The sequence below is a fragment of the Eumetopias jubatus genome, unplaced genomic scaffold (genome assembly GCF_037043125.1).
Source record: "Eumetopias jubatus isolate StellerSeaLion01/CBP00866 unplaced genomic scaffold, mEumJub1_p1.0 scaffold_15, whole genome shotgun sequence".
Classification (NCBI taxonomy): Eukaryota; Metazoa; Chordata; class Mammalia; order Carnivora; family Otariidae; genus Eumetopias; species Eumetopias jubatus.
In genome coordinates, this window is record NW_028274821.1 from 22,839,541 (window position 1) to 22,856,819 (window position 17,279).

At 39.2% G+C, this 17,279-nt stretch overlaps 1 long non-coding RNA gene and 1 pseudogene across 1 annotated transcript in view; one reads left to right on the forward strand and one right to left on the reverse strand.

The window, feature by feature from the left end:
- Window positions 1-17,279, forward strand: part of LOC114201435 (uncharacterized) — a 170,806-nt gene that overhangs the window by 64,600 nt on the left and 88,927 nt on the right. The window lies entirely within an intron of this gene.
- Window positions 14,419-14,974, reverse strand: LOC114201434 (large ribosomal subunit protein uL23 pseudogene; annotated as a pseudogene).

The following is a 17,279-nucleotide window of genomic DNA, read 5'->3' on the forward strand; positions in this document are numbered from 1 at the left end:
TTAAATATTTTTTATTTATTTTTTGACAGAGAGAGACACAGCGAGAGAGGGAACACAAGCAGGGGGAGTGGGAGAGGGAGAAGCAGGCCTCCCGTGGAGCAGGGAGCCCGATGTGGGGCTCCATCCCAGGACCCTGGGATCATGACCTGAGCCGGAGGCAGACGCTTAACGACTGAGCCACCCAGGCGCCCCAACATGTTGACATTTTAATTGTCCTTGAGTGGCCTCCATTATTTTTCCCCTGCATTTTGGCAATATTGATTAGATAAATCATAGGATAAAACAAATTAAATTTGCAATCTAGCCACTTTCAGTAAACAAGCTGGCAATATAAGGGTCCTCAGGGGTTGTAGCTATGATAGTAGCTGCCTTGAGTCAAGTGGAATTTGTTTACAGGGTTCGTTTAGAAAGTGGGTCATAAACTATGGAACAGTAAAGACCAAGAGAGTACAGACATGGAAGGAGATATCACAGAGCTGGGCAGAGTTGGCGGTGGCCTATATGCTACATTTGAAGAGTCTAAGGAATGGCCATTGTCTAGCTTTAATGTGTTATTATTCATTAATAATAATAAATAAAAATAATGTTGAGGCCGTACATGAATCAAAATCCCATCTTTAATACAAGATACATAAATGTTACTAACTTGTGGTTTCAGTAGAGTAAGACAGCTGAATTTCCCCTAACATCTCTGCATTTCTTTTGCTCTCTTTTGATGCCTGGCTAGTGGAACCAAGTGGGAGGGATGTCATTGAATTGGCAAGAGTAATACTTTTTTTTTTTTTTTTTTTTTTTGTGACATAGAGAGACAGTGAGAGAGGGAACACAGCAGGGGGAGTGGGAGAGGGAGAAGCAGGCTTCCTGCGGAGCAGGGAGCCTGATGTGGGGCTCGATCCCAGGACCCTGGGATCATGACCTGAGCCGAAGGCAGACGCTTAATGACTGAGCCACCCAGGTGCCCCAAGAGTAATACTTTTAAATCCACTTCCCCAGTCCACCAGTATTTTATACTTAGTTATTAGTAACCCCTGCCATTATTATGTCTTAATGAACTATGAAGTTCATTATGAGACCGTGTCACCATAGATACCTACAAGTAATCCGTCTGTACAGTTATTTAGCCCTTTGGAAGGTGCCACATTGAAATTTAATTTCGGGGATTCCCAAGTTAATTTCCTGTTATACTCATCCTAGTTAACAACCACTTACTCATTTGTCCTAGGTGCTTGAAATTTCTACTCTTGAAGTAATTCCTTTAGTTTTCAGAGAAGACTATTTAGGAAAGGTAATGCTAAATCACTTGAATAGAGTTAGTTTATCAGATTAATTTGCCTATCTTTCCTTTTCCAGAATCCCCTCTATATCACTCAGGCTCTCTTCAGGATATGGACAACCTAGTCAAGCTGGGTAATTGAGGAGTTTAATGAAGGGGCTATTTACAAAGCAAAGTGTGTGTGGCTTAGGAACAGCCCATGCTAGTGACACATGGGCTTCATTACCATACCTAGACCTGATGGTGCAAGGGTCAGTTACTGGAACCTGGAGAGGTAGCTGTATGAAGAGGGTACCTGAAAGTTGCTATGACATTTGGTGGATAGATGAAGCAGGAAGTAAGCTGGAGAATACATATCCACACTTCACTGTCCTCTCTCCTGTCTCCTGCTGCTTCCCCACATTAACTGAAGCCACACGAAACCAGAGGGCAAGGAAACCATTGAAGTCCACATAGGTCACTCTCCTGAGGCAGGATGGAGAGTGGATCTGGAGGGACAACAGCAAGAGATCCAGAACAATCTGTAGCCAAGTTGGTGTTCCCAGATCACTGTTCTAGGCTACGTTCTCATAGCCCTATTCCCACGGGCCATCCCATTTATGGTATCTACTACTTTACCCTATAGGCTGATGTCCAAATAACTCCACCTGAATCTTCTGGAGGCACCTCACCCTTAACATGTCCTGAACGAACGGACCATCACACTCTTCATCTTTGTGTCCTTTGTTCAACCTGCTTCTTCTCTTGTATTGTCATGGTTAAGGTATCCCCATCTTGGTGTCCAAGTCAGAAATCCGGGGATCATTTTATACCACAGTCTTTCCCTCACTCCCATCATCCACTCCCCAATTCTGCTGATTTTACCTCCAAGATGTTTTTCTACCTAGCTTTGTATCTAGCTCCTGTTTTCTGTATTTCTACTCCCACTTTTCTGGTTTAGGTCATTACTACGTCCTATAATCTTATGTTCTGGCCTCCAGTAGATTCTCCCCCTTAGAGAGAGAGAGTGTGTGGGTACGAAAGAGGGAAGGGCTGAGGGAGAAACAGAATTCTCAAGCCTACTCTCCACCAAGGGCAGAGCCTGAGGCAGGGCTCGATCCTATGATCTCAAGATCATGACCTGAGCCAAAACCCAGAGTTGGATGCTCATCCAACTGAGTCACCCAGGTGCCCCTCTCCCATTTTATTATTATTATTATTATTATTATTGTAGTTGACACACAGTGTTACATTAGTTTCAGGTGCACTATACTGTGATTCAGCAAATGTGTACATTATGCTGTGCCCACCACAAATGAGGCTACCATCTGTCACCCTACAACACTATTACAATACCATTGATTCTATTCCTTATACTATGGCTTTCGTCCCTGTGATTTATTCATTCCTTGGCTGGAAGCCTGTATGTCTCGCTTTCCTTCAAACATTTTGCCGATTCCCTTCTGACTACCATTAGTTTGTTCTCTGTATTTACTGACTGTTTCTGCTTTTTGTTTGTTTGTTTGTTTATTCATTTCTCTTATTTTTTAGTTTCTACATGTAAGTGAAATCATATGGTATTTGTCTTTGTCTGACTTCTTTCACTTAAGCATAATACTCTCAGTCTGTCTTCCAAATGGTGAGATCTCATTCTTTTTTATGGCTGTGTGTGTGGATTCTTTTTTTTTTAATTTTTTTATTGTTATGTTAATCACCATATATTACATCATTTGTTTTGGTGTACTGTTCCATGATTCATTGTTTGTTCATAACACCCAGTGCTCCATGCAGAATGTGCCCTCTTTAATACCCATCACCAGGCTAACCCATCCCCCTACCCACCTCCCCTCTAGAACCCTCAGTTTGTTTTTCAGAGTCCATCATCTCTCCTGGTTCGTCTCCCCCTCTGACTTACTCCCCTTCATTCTTCCTCTCCTGCTATCTTCTTCTTTTTCTTTTTTCTTAAAATATGTTGCGTTATTTGTTTCAGAAGTACAGATCTGTGATTCAACAGTCTTGCACAATTCACAGCGCTCACCATAGCACATACCCTCCCCAATGTCTATCACCCAGCCACCCCATCCCTCCCACCCCCGACCACTCCAGCAACCCTCAGTTTGTTCCTGAGATTAAGAATTCCTCATATCAGTGAGGTCCTATGATACATGTCTTTCTCTGATTGACTTATTTCACTCAGCATAACACCCTCCAGTTCCATCCACGTCGTTGCAAATGGCAAGATCTCATTCCTTTTGATGGCTGCATAATATTCCATTGTGTATATATACCACTTCTTCTTTATCCATTCATCTGTCGATGGACATCTTGGCTCTTTCCACAGTTTGGCTATTGTGGACATTGCTGCTATAAACATTGGGGTGCACGTACCCCTTCGGGTCCCTACATTTGTATCTTTGGGGTAAATACCCAGTAGTGCAATTGCTGGATCGAATGTTAGCTCTAATTTCAACTGTTTGAGGAACCTCCATACTGTTTTCCAGAGGGGTTGCACCAGCTTGCATTCCCACCAACAGTGTAGGAGGGTTCCCCTTTCTCCACATCCCCGCCAACATCTGTCATTCCCTGACTTGTTAATTTTAGCTATTCTGACTGGTGTGAGGTGGTATCTCATTGAGGTTTTGATTTGGATTTCCCTGATGCCGAGCGATGTTGAACACTTTTTCATGTGCCTGTTGGCCATTTGAATGTCTTCTTTGGAAAAATGTCTGTTCATGTCTTCTGCCCATTTCTTGATTGGATTATTTGTTCTTTGGGTGTTGAGTTTGATAAGTTCTTTATAGATTTTGGATACTAGCCCTTTATCTGATATGTCATTTGCAAATATTTTCTCCCATTCTGTCGGTTGTCTTTTGGTTTTGTGGACTGTTTCTTTTGCTGTGCAAAAGCTTTTTATCTTGATGAAATCCCAATAGTTCATTTTTCCCCTGGCTTCCCATGCCTTTGGTGATGTTTCTAGGAAGAAGTTGCTGCGGCTGAGGTCGAAGAGGTTGCTACCTGTGTTCTCCTGTAGGATTTTGATGGACTCCTGTCTCACGTTTAGGTCTTTCAACCATTTGGAGTCTATTTTTGTGTGTGGTGTAAGGAAATGGTCCAGTTTCATTCTTCTGCATGTGGCTGTCGAATTTTCCCAACACCATTTGTTGAAGAGACTTTTTTCCATTGGACATTCTTTCCTGCTTTGTCAAAGATAAGTTGACCATAGAGTTGAGGGTCCATTTCTGGGCTCTCGATTCTGTTCCATTGATCTATGTGTCTGTTTTTGTGCCAGTACCATACTGTCTTGATGACAGCTTTGTAATAGAGCTGGAAGTCCGGAATTGTGATGCCGCCAGCTTTGCTTTTCTTTTTCAACATTCCTCGGGCTATTCTGGGTCTCTTCTGATTCCATACAAATTTTAGGATTATTTGTTCCATTTCTTTGAAAAAAGTGGATGGTATTTTGATAGGGATTGCATTGAATGTGTAGATTGCTCTAGGTAGCATTGACATCTTCACAATGTTGGTTCTCCCAATCCATGAGCATGGAACGTTTTTCCATTTCTTTGTGTCTTCTTCAATTTCTTTCCTGAGTATTTTATAGTTTTCTGAGTACAGATCCTTTGCCTCTTTGGTTAAATTTATTCCTAGGTATCTTATGGTTTTGGGTCCAATTGTGAATGGGATCGACTCCTTGATTTGTCTCTCTTCTGTCTTGTTGTTGGTGTATAGGAATGCCACTGATTTCTGTGCATTGATTTTATAGCCTGCTACTTGACTGAATTCCTGTATGAGTTCTAGCAGTTTTGGGGTGGAGTCTTTTGGGTTTTCCACATACAGTATCATATCATCTGCAAACAGTGAGAGTTTGACTTCCTCTTTGCCGATTTGGAGGCCTTTGATTTCTTTTTGTTGTCTGATTGCTGTGGCTAGGACTTCTAATACTATGTTGAATAGCAGTGGTGAGAGTGGACATCCCTGCCATGTTCCTGACCTTAGGGGAAAAGCTCTCAGCTTTTCCCCACTGAGAATGATATTCGCTGTAGGTTTTTCGTAGATGGCTTTTATGATATTGAGGTATGTACACTCTATCCCTATCCTCTGAAGAGTTTCGATCAAGAAAGGATGCTGTACTTTGTCAAATGCTTTTTCTGCATCTATTGAGAGGATCATATGATTCTTGTTCTTTCTTTTGTTAATGTATTGTATCACGTTGATTGATTTGCGGATGTTGAACCAGCCTTGCAGCCCAGGGATAAATCCCACTTGGTCGTGGTGAATAATCCTTTTAATGTACTGTTGGATCCTATTGGCTAGTATTTTGGTGAGAATTTTTGCATCCATGTTCATCAAGGATATTGGTCTGTAATTCTCCTTTTTGATGGGGTCTTTGTCTGGTTTTGGGATCAAGGTAATGGTGGCCTCATAAAATGAGTTTGGAAGTTTTCCTTCCATTTCTCTTTTTTGGAACAGTTTCAGGAGAATAGGTATTAATTCTTCTTTAAATGTCTGATAGAATTCCCCTGGGAAGCCATCTGGCCCTGGGCTTTTGTTTCTTGGGAGATTTTTGGTGACTGCTTCAATTTCCTTAGTGGTTATAGGTCTGTTCAGGTTTTCTATTTCTTCCTGGTTCAATTTTGGTAGTTGATACATCTCTAGGAATGCACCCATTTCTTCCAGGTTATCTAATTTGCTGGCATAGAGTTGCTCATAATATGTTCTTATAATTGTTTGTATTTCTTTGGTGTTGGTTGTGATCTCTCCTCTTTCATTCATGATTTTGTTGATTTGTGTCATTTCTCTTTTCTTTTGGATCAGTCTGGCCAGGGGTTTATCAATCTTGTTAATTCTTTCAAAGAACCAGCTCCTAGTTTCGTTGATCTGTTCTACTGTTCTTTTGGTTTCTATTTCATTGATTTCTGCTCTGATCTTTATTATTTCTCTTCTCCTACTGGGTTTAGGCTTTATTTGCTGTTCTTTCTCCAGCTCCTTTAGGTGTAGGGGTAGGTTGTGTATTTGAGACCTTTCTTGTTTCTTGAGAAAGGCTTGTATTGCTATATACTTTCCTCTCAGGACTACCTTTGCTGTATCCCAAAGATTTTGAAGAGTTGTGTTTTCATTTTCATTGGTTTCCATGAATTTTTTTTAATTCTTCTTTAATTTCCTGGTTGACCCATTCATTCTTTAGTAGGATGCTCTTTAGCCTCCATGTATTTGAGTTCTTTCCGACTTTCCTCTTGTGATTGAGTTCTAGTTTCAAAGCATTGTGGTCTGAAAATATGCAAGGAATGATCCCAATCTTTTGGTACCGGTTGAGACCTGATTTGTGACCTAGGATGTGATCAATTCTGGAGAATGTTCCATGGGCACTAGAGAAGAATGTGTATTCCGTTGCTTTGGGATGGAATGTTCTGAATAGGTCTGTGAAGTCCATTTGGTCCAGTGTGTCATTTAAAGTCTTTATTTCCTTGTTGATCTTTTGCTTAGATGATCTGTCCATTTCAGTCAGGGGGGTGTTAAAGTCCCCCACTATTATTGTATTGTTGTCAATGTGTTTCTTTGCTTTTGTTATTAATTGCCTTATATAATTGGCTGCTCCCATGTTTGGGGCATAGATATTTACAATTGTTAGATCTTCTTGTTGGATAGACCCTTTAAGTAGGATATAGTGTCCTTCCTCATCTCTTATTGCAGTCTTTGTTTTAAAATCTAGTTTGTCTGATATAAGGATTGCCACCCCAGCTTTCTTTTGGTGTCCATGAGCATGGTAAATGGTTTTCCACCCCCTCACTTTCAATCTGGGGGTGTCTTTGGGTCTAAAATGAGTCTCTTGCAGACAGCATATGGATGGGTCTTGTTTTTTAATCCAATCTGATAGCCTGTGTCTTTTGATTGGGGCATTGAGCCCATTTACATTCAGGGTAACTATTGAAAGGTAGGAATTTAGTGCCATTGTATTGCCTGTAAGGTGACTGTTACTGTATGTTGTCTGTGTTCCTTTCTGATGTTTGCTGCTTTTAGGCTCTCTCTTTGCTTAGAGGACCCCTTTCAATATTTCTTGGAGGGCCGGTTTCGTCTTTGCAAATTCCTGTAGTTTTTGTTTGTTCTGGAAGCTTTTTATCTCTCCTTCTATTTTCAGTGACAGCCTAGCTGGATATAGTATTCTTGGCTGCATATTTTTCTCGTTTAGTGCTCTGAAGATATCTTGCCAGTCCTTTCTGGCCTGCCAGGTCTCTGTGGATAGGTCTGTTGCCAATCTAATATTTTTACCATTGTAGGTTACATATCTCTTCTCCCGAGCTGCTTTCAGGATTTTCTCTTTGTCTCTGAGACTCGTACGTTTTACTATTAGATGTCGGGGTGTTGACCTCTTATTATTGATTTTGAGAAGGGTTCTCTGTGCCTCCTGGATTTTAATGCCTGTTTCCTTCCTCACATTAGGGAAGTTCTCTGCTATTATTTGCTCCAATATACCTTCTGCCCCTCTCTTTCTTCTTCTTCTGGGATCCCAATTATTCTAATGTTGTCTCGTCTTTTCGTATCGCTTATCTCTGAATTCTGCCCTCATGATCGATTAGTTGTTTATCTCTCTTTTTCTCAGCTTCTTTGTTTTCCATCATTTGGTCTTCTATATTGCTGATTCTCTCTTCTGCCTCATTTATCCTAGCAGTTAATGCCCCCATTTTTGATTGCACCTCATCAATAGCCTTTTTGATTTCGACTTGGTTAGATTTTAGTTCTTTTATTTCTCCAGAAAGCGTTTGTCTAATAACTTCCATGCTTTTTTCAAGCCCAGCTAGTATCTTTAAAGTCATGATTCTGAACTCCAAGTCTGACATCGTACTAATGTCCGTATTGAGTAGGTCCCTGGCTGACGGTACTACCTCTTGTTCTTTTTGCTGAGGTGATTTTTTTCGTCTTGTCATTTTGTCCAGAGGAGAATAGATGAATGAGAGAACAAAATGCTAACAGGTTTACAACGTCCCCAGCAAATATACTGTATACAAATCAGAAAAGATCTGAAACCAGGGGAAAAGAAAGGGAAAGGAAGAAAAAAGAAAGAGAAAAAAAAAGATAAAAACAAAAACAGAACAATACAAAAAAAGCAGAATATGATCAAATATGATCAGGCTAGTGCATAGATCAGTGCCACACACTAGATTTTGGGCGTATTTTGGTCTGTTAGAAAAAAGTGCCTCCTAAAATTTTAAAGGAAGAAAGACATATATGTACAAAATAAGGGTTGATACAATGAAGGGATATAAGATGACTGTAAAGGTGAAAATTATAAAAGATTTTATAAAAGGACTTGATAAGATAAGAAGTTGTTTGAAAAAAGAAAGAAGATTTAAAAAAAAAAAGAAAAAAGGGAGAGAATGTGATCAGGCAGGAGACTAGAACAGAGCCATACACTAGTGATTTAGGGTATATTTTGATCTGTTAGAAGAAACTGTATCTCAAAATTTTAAAGAGAGAACAACTTATATATATATGCCAAAAATAAGGGTAACTACTATGAAGTGATAAAATATGACTCTAGAAATGAAAAATAAAAAATGTTTTTTTTTTTTAAAAAGAGATTGATAAGATGTTGGTTGAAAAAGGGAAAAAAACACAGTTAACAAAAATTAACTTTGATGAACTAATGAATCATGGTAAAAAAAAAAGCCATGAATTCTATGTGCAGTATTCCCCTAGCGCTGGAGTTCTCCCGTTCTCCTTGATCGGTAAATTTGGTCTTGGCTTGCTGGCTGTTCTGCTGATCTTCTGGGGGAGGGGCCTGTTGCTGTGGTTTCTAAATGTCTTTGCCCGAGGCTGAATTGCCCCGCCCTTGTCGGTCTGGGCTAAGCAAGCTGCTCGGGTTTGATATCAGGAGCTTTAGTTCCCTGCAAGCTCTCCGTACAGCCTTGGAGGACCAGGGCAAAAATGGTGGCCTCCCAATCTCCACCCAGAGGAGCTGAGAACTCGGGGCCCCGCTCCTCAGTGCGCCCACAGAGAAAACAGTCACTCCCTTGTTCCCGGTCTCTGGCCGCTCTCCGTGCTCCCCCGGCCTGTGACCGAGCGTTGCTATCTCTGGCACCCGACCCCATGTGGAGTCTCCAAACCCAGCAGATTCCTGCAGTGCGTTCCCGCGCCGCTCCTCCCCGGGAAGGAAGGGGAGTCTCCCCGGCTCTGCCGCCTGTTGGGTCCCTGCTGGAGGAGCAGTGGCCCGACTGGGCCGCGGATCACAGTTTATGGGCACCCCAAGCTGAGAGCCTGCGCCTCAGCTCCGTCTCTGCAGCCGGCTTCCCCACTCCGATACCTGGAAGCTCTGGTGCACTCAGGCACCCCCAGTCTTTCTTTGACCCCGAGGGTCCTGAGACCACACTGTCCCGCGAGGATTCCACCCCCTGCTTAGCCACCGGAGCGACGTCCCTCAGCGGAGCGGACTTCTAACAGTTCCGATTTTATGCTCCGCGACTCTATCACTTGCCAGAAGCGGCCGGCGGAGGCCCCTCCCCCGCCGTCTATCCTCCCGAATATCGCCTCAGATTCACTTCTCCGCACGCCCTACCTTCCAGAAAGTGGTCGCTTCTCTGTTCAGATAGTTGTTGCTACTCTCCCCTTTGATCTCCTGTTGAGTTCGTAGGTGTTCAAAATGGTTTGATCCCTATTCAGCTGAATTCCTGAGACCAGACGAAATCTAGGTCTCCTATTCCTCCACCATCTTGCTCTGCCCCCCGTGTGTGTGGATTCTTTATCCATTCATCTCTTGATGGACACTTGAGTTGCTTCCATATCTTGGCTATTGTGAATAATGTTTCAATAAATATAGGGGTGCATATATCTTTTCAAATTAGTGTTTTTGTTTTCTCTGGGTAAATACCCCATAAAGGAATTACTGGATGATAGGGTAGTTCTGTTTTTCATTTCTTGAGGAACCTCTGGTTTGGCTACACCAAATTACATTCCCACTAGCAGTACACAAAGGTTCCTTTTTCTCCTCTTCCTTGCCAGCACTTATTAGTTCTTGTCTTTTTCAGTAAGTTCTCTTTTGAAACTATGACTCTCATTGCCATCAGAGTATATCCTTGGAAATCAAATTCTGATCCACTTATTCATTTATTTAGAAAATATTTCTTGAAAACTATTGTGTGCCAGTTATTATGCTAAGTGTTGGAAATTCAGAAATAAATAAGACATGTTTTCTGCCTTTAATTGTAATCTCATGGTAGAGAGAAGTAAGGATAGATTCATAGTATTATAAACAAGGCACTTAGCTTATAATAAGGGTGAGGGTGGCAGAGAAAACTCCTTGGAGAAATTAACAGTTAAGTTGAGCCCTGCACCCCTAATAGTTCTTAATCAGGTAAAAGGAAGAAGAGGAGGAAAGACAGGCAGGGAAAGATATTTTAGGCTGTGAGTGCAACCTGGTACATGATCTGAAAGCAAGGGGGAGGGCATAAAGAACTGGAAAATTTTAAGGTAATATAGTGTGCGTAAAGCAGAAAGCATGAAATCCATGGCCAGACAATGAAGAGTTTTGTTAAGGATTTTGGACTTCATCTCAAAGATTATGGGGACCCCTGGAGGAGTTTAAGCTGAGGCTTGACATGATCAAATTTGTGTTTTGGAAGGATTACTCTTATAGTTCTTTGGCAAATGGATTTGAAAGGAGTAAGACTGGAGGCAGATTAATCAGTTATTAAAAGCTTTCACTGACCTCAGGAAGTAGCAGTAAACATGTAATGATCCAAAATATAATAAATAGGATCATTTATAGGATCCATTGAAGGATTGAACTTGAAGAGTAAAAAAGAAAAAGGAATCAAGACTGATACATGGGACTGTGGCTTGGGCAACTGAATGGGCAGTTGCTAGTATTCACCAAAGTAGATAATTCAGAAAGATGAGGTACAGGAAGGTCAGGTAATGAACTCAGTTTTGGACACACTGAATTTTATGGTTCTTATGGGCCATTCAAGTGGAGATATTGAGTTAGATATTCATATCTAGATTTTAAATTACAGTAGGAGATGGTAGATTTCTCAAGTCATGCCTATTGAATGAAAATAGGCTCCATGAAGGACCAACTTTAAAGCTTGTGGGAGGAAAGAGAGAACAAGTGTTCGGAGTTAGGAGGGGAAATGAATCTCCATATCCACTGGATCAAGGCCAAGCTCTTAAATTGTAACTTTTCTCTCCCACTTTATCTCATGCCAATCCCCAATTTACATTTTAAGTTTTATTAGTTCTCTTTAAGTTCTATTAGGTCTTTTAAGTTCTATTAGTACCATGCTGCTAGTGGTTCTCCATGCATATGTAGGGTCTCTATTCCTTGGATATCTTTCTATTGTTTGTTTTTAGTGTTTCTTTCTCTGCCTAGAATACCTGTTCCCTTCCTTATCTGGTTACAGCCTCATTAGCTCTCAAAAGTCACCTGAACATTGCCTGCCCTGGGAAGACTTGAGTCCCCTTGGTTGATTTAGATACCCCCTCCTTCATTGCATAGCTTTTGTTTATGTATATATTCTAGCACTTATCAGATGGTATTGAAATCATCTGTCTACCTAGCTTAGCATACAGATTTTTCCATGGGTTCAAGAATGGTGTTGCAGGTTGGATTCCCCAGGAAGCAGATTCTGAGATGGAGTTTAGTGTACAAGATCTTTATTTAGAAGCACCCTTGTGGAAACACCTTTGGAAAGGGGAAGGAAGCAGGAGTGGGCCAAGGGAGAAGTTAAGCCTTGATGCAAACCCACTTGTCTCATCTGGCACCATAAAGAACTCTGGAGCTAGAACGACTTTTCAGAGTTGCTTCAAATTGGCAGTGGGATGGTTAGGCATCCCCTACCTGATAAGTCACTGGGAGGAGCTGAGCAGTATTTGCCCTCCTCAGACAGGCTTGCGATCTCTAATTCTTTAGACACACACCTCCCTGCTCCCTAATGCATGGAATCCTGCCTGCTGCATGTATTTATATTACTTATAGTCCTTTGAGTTTACTACCCCTGTCCGTTACTAACAGAGGTTTATTAAACTGAACAAAAATCAATATCACTGCATCACACTTCTCAAGAACATTCATATATATTTATTTAATCCTTTAAAACAGCCCTCAAAATTTAGATATCATGATCACCCCCATTTTACAGATGAAGAGACTCAGTCCCAGAGTCGCTCAGTGATTTACCCAAGGTCTCTAGCCGGGAAGTGATAGGATTATGACTTATATCAAGTGTTCTTATTTAAAACTTCATACTCTTCCACTGTGACATCTGAGGGTGTTGAGATGTTACTGATGGAAGAAGACTGGGTGGAGATAGGTCTTGATTAATCTAGGCTAGATGGAAAGGAAAAATACGCCTTAACAAAACCAAAAATATTCAGGAAGAAAGAAACTAGAAAATTTCTAAGCTGGCAGCCTTGGAAAGGGGAGACTATTCTTTTAGGACTTCCTTTCCTCAGAAGGTTTCAAAGGAGTAAAAACAATTAGAGCTCCAAGAGAGAGTAGGAGACAAGACAAGGTTGATGATCAAAGGGGAGAGCAACGTAGGAAAATAACAACATTTCATACACAGCCACGCACACACTAAAAATGTGTCAGCAGCACGAGGTCATTGTTAACTGCCAAGGATAAGACTGAAATAGATTGTTAAATGAGAAACAATATTGCCAAGGCTGAGTTGTTTGCCTGCTTCAAAAGGACAAAATTCTGAGAGGCAAAATGAAAGAAAATTTATCCAATTGACTATAAAATGGAAATAGGATGGCTCCAGTGCTGGATATGGATTAGAACTTTTTCTTTCATTACACTAAACTTGACTAGTCAAAAGACTTTGAAAATAACATTTTTCTTCTCTACATAACTTTAAATAGAGGATTTTTTAAAAGAAATTTGCTTTTTATTAAAATGCTGGGAGGTAAAATTTTTGTCTTCATTAAAAAAACATTTTAAAGTTTAATTTTTACAGTTACAGAATACTTGTTTCAGACAGGAGAGATTTAAGGACACATACAAGATATATTTTTCAGGTAGAGCTAGCTTGCTGATGAACTACATATGGAGTGTGAGGGCAAGAGAAGAATAAAAATTGATACCAAAGGTTTGGGCCTGAGCACAAATGAATGGTCACTGAGATGCAGAAAACTATGACAGAAAGGGCAATGCACATGGTAAATATCTGGATAAGGAGAATATTTTTCCCCTCTTAAAATCTTAAGATATTGATGACTATCAAAGGCAAAAATTTTAACATTGTCTAATGGGATTTTCAGTGTAAGTAGATGTAGTACTTATGACTGTATGTACTATATGGTTGTAAGATTTCTGCATTTCACTTGAAGGGTAACATGTGAATTCTAAGTAAACTGAAAAAAGTAGGGTATATAATTGTAATCCCTAGAACAAACTCTAAAATATTTATGCAAATAAATAAAATACTAAAATATATATTTTTTAAATCCAATAAAAGGCAGAAAAGGGAAGACAGGAAAATCAACACAGAGGGGACCAACATAAAACAAATAAATGGCAAAACTAAATCTAAATAAATTAATAATTTCCTTAAATGTAAATACTCTAAACACATTAATTAAAGACAGAGTTAAAAAAGTACAAAACCCAACTATAGGATATCTGCAAGAAATTCACTTTAAATATAATAATATAGACAGGTTAAAAACAAAGTGATGCAAACAGATATACAATAGAAATACGAATAAAAAGATAGTGGTAGTGGCTTTATTAATATCAGACATAGATTTCAGAACAAGGGAAAATACCAAGGACGTTACATACTGATAAAAAGCATCAATTCATCAAGAAGATATGATGGTCCTAAATGTTTATGCACCTAAAAACAACTTCAAAATACATGATAAAAACTGATAAGATTAAGTGGAAGAATATTCAAATCCATTATACTTAGAGACATTGAAACCCCTCTCTAAATAATTAACAGAACAAGTAGACAGAAAACCAGCAAGTATATAGAAGATCTGAATAATACCAACACCTATTTGACATGTATAGGAATGTTCACACAATGACAGCAGAATACACGTTATTTTCATCATCACATGGAACATTCACCAAGATATACCAATTTTGGGCCACAAAACAAATCTTAACAAACCTAAAAGAATTGAAGTCATACAAAGTATGTTTTTGTTTTTGTTTTTGTTTTTTTTGGTGAAAAAAATTTAATTTAGATTTAGCCAGCTGGACTCAGTTTAGATGATTCCAGTTTTGTTGGCAACATCCAAAGCATCATAGTCAGGAGCCAGTCGAACATATGCCACCTTCTCTCCATCAGGCCTGATCAAGGTGTTGACCTTGGCCATGTCAATGTCGTAGAGCTTCTTCACAGCCTGTTTGATCTGGTGCTTATTGGCCTTGACATCCACAATGAACACAAGTGTGTTGTTGTCTTCTATTTTTTTCATGGCTGACTCAGTGGTCAGGGGGAACTTGATGATGGCATAGTGATCAAGCTTGTTTCTCCTGGGGGCGCTCTTTTGAGGAAATTTGGGCTGCCTCCGCAGACGCAGTGTCTTGGGTCGTTGGAACGTAGGTGACGTGCGGATTTTCTTTTTTTTGTGACTGTGGACGCCTTTCAGCACCGCTTTCTTGGCCTTCAAAGCCTTTGCTTTGGCTTCAACTTTGGGAGGGGCAGGGGCTTCCTTCTTAGCCTTTGGCGCCATCTTCGTAAAAGGGATTTCCAAGGCTCGTTTCCAAGGGCTTATAGAGCAGAGTCCCCCAAAGTATGTTTTTTGATCACAACAGAATTAAGCTGTAGTAGCAGAAGGATATCTGGAAAACTCCCAAATATTTAGAACTTAAAAACATAATTCTAAATAATTCATAGGTCAAAGAAACTTCCTAAGAAATTATAAAATATTTTGAGCTGAATGAAAATAATACAACATATTAAAGTCTATGGGATTCAGTTAAAACAATGCACAGAGGAAAATTTATAGCACTAAAATGTTTACATTAGAAAAAAAGAAAGGTCTCGAATACGTAGTCTTTCATTTTGAGAAACTAAAAAAAATAAACTAAACTCAAAGCTATCGGAGAAAAAGAAAATTGTAACGATAAGAACAGAAATCAATGAAACTGAAAACAAACATTAGAGAAAATTAATGAAATTAAAATCTAGTTATTATTTATTTATTTATTTAAAGATCTTATTTATTCATGAGAGAGAGAGAGAGAGGCAGAGGGAGAAGCAGGCTCCCCGATGAGCAAGGAGCCCAATGTGGGATTCGGTCCCAGGACACTGGGATCATGACCTGAGCCAAAGGCTGATGCTTAACCAACTGAGCCACCCAGGCACCCCAAATAGGATTTATCTTGGTAATGCAAGGTTGTTTTAAGATTCAGTATCACTGTAATTTACTACATTAACAGACAAAAGAAGAAAAACCACTTAATCATTTCAATCATTGTAGAAAAATTTTTGATAAAACTCAGCATTGATTCATGATAAAATTCTCAGCACTCTAGGAATAAAAAGGAACTTCTTTTACATGATTAAGGATATCTATAAACACCTGTAGTTAACATCATACTTAATGATGAAAGACAGTATTTTCCCCTAAGACTAGGAACAAAGCGAGGATGTCTGCTCTACCACTCCTATTCAATGTACATAATGGAAATCCTAACCAGTGTAGTAAGGCAAGAAAAAGAAAAAAAGGCATTCAGATTGGAAAATAAAACTTTCCAGATGACATTATTGCCTAAGTAGAAGACCTTAAAGAATTCACAGAAATGTTCCTAGAACTTAAAAGTGAGTTTGGTAAATCTCAAGCTATAAGATTAAAATACAAAAAGCAATTGTATTCCTATATAATAACAATAAACAATTGGAAACCAAAATTGAAAATTAGTACCATTTATGGTAACTCAATAAATAAATCAATACTTAGGTATAAATTTACCATGATCTGTATGCTTAAAATTATCAAACACTGATGAAATAAATAAAAAGAAGACCATGCCCATGGAATGGATGATTCACTATAGTTAAGATGTCAATTCTTTCCAGTTTGATCTATATATCTGATGCAATTCCAATAGAAATCCCAGTCGTTGTGTCTGTCTGTATTGGCAAACTGAGTTTAAGATTTATGTGGAAAGGCAAAGTAAATATCCCATTTCAATTCTGAAAATGAACGAAGTTGGAAGACTCATACTACAACATGAAGACTTACTGTAAGGCAAGTCATCAAGGAAATGAGATACTGATGAAAATATAGACACACAGTTCAATGGAATGGAATAGAGACTTGACAAATAGACTCACAAAATTATGGTGGGTTAATTTTTGAAAAAGATACAAAGGCAATTCCATGGAGAAAAGATAGTCTCTTCAAAAAAATTGTGCTTGAACAACTGGACATCCATGTACAAAAAACCAAAAATGAACCTTGACCTATACTTCACATTTTATACAAAACTAACTGAAAATGGGTAATAGAAGTAAATGCAAATCATAAATCTATAAAACTTTTGAAGAAAGCCTAGGAAGAAAATCTTTGTGGGCTTGTATTAGGTGGAGAATTCTTAAATATGACACTAAAAGCAAGATTTATAGGAGAAAAATTGACAAATTAGACTTTATCACACTTAGAGACTTTTTGGATTGTCAAAGTTGCTGTTAAGACAATGAAAACACAAGTCACAGGTTGAGGGAAAAATTTGCAAATCATACATTTAGCAAAGACCCTGCACTTAGAATATATAAAGAACTTTCCAAAATCAACAATAAGAATACAACCCAATTTTTTAGAAGGCAAAAAATTTCAGTGGACACTTCATCAAAGGAGACATATAGATGGCAAAAAGTGCATGGATTCTCAGCATTATTAGGTATTAGTCATTAGAGAAAGACAAATAAAAATCACAAGGTAAACTACACACCTACTATAATTACTAAAATTAAAAATGAACAAACAACTGGCAATACCAAGTCTTGATGAGGTTGCAGAATAGCTAGGACTCTCCCCATACACTGCTGTGAGAATGCAAAATGGTACAGCC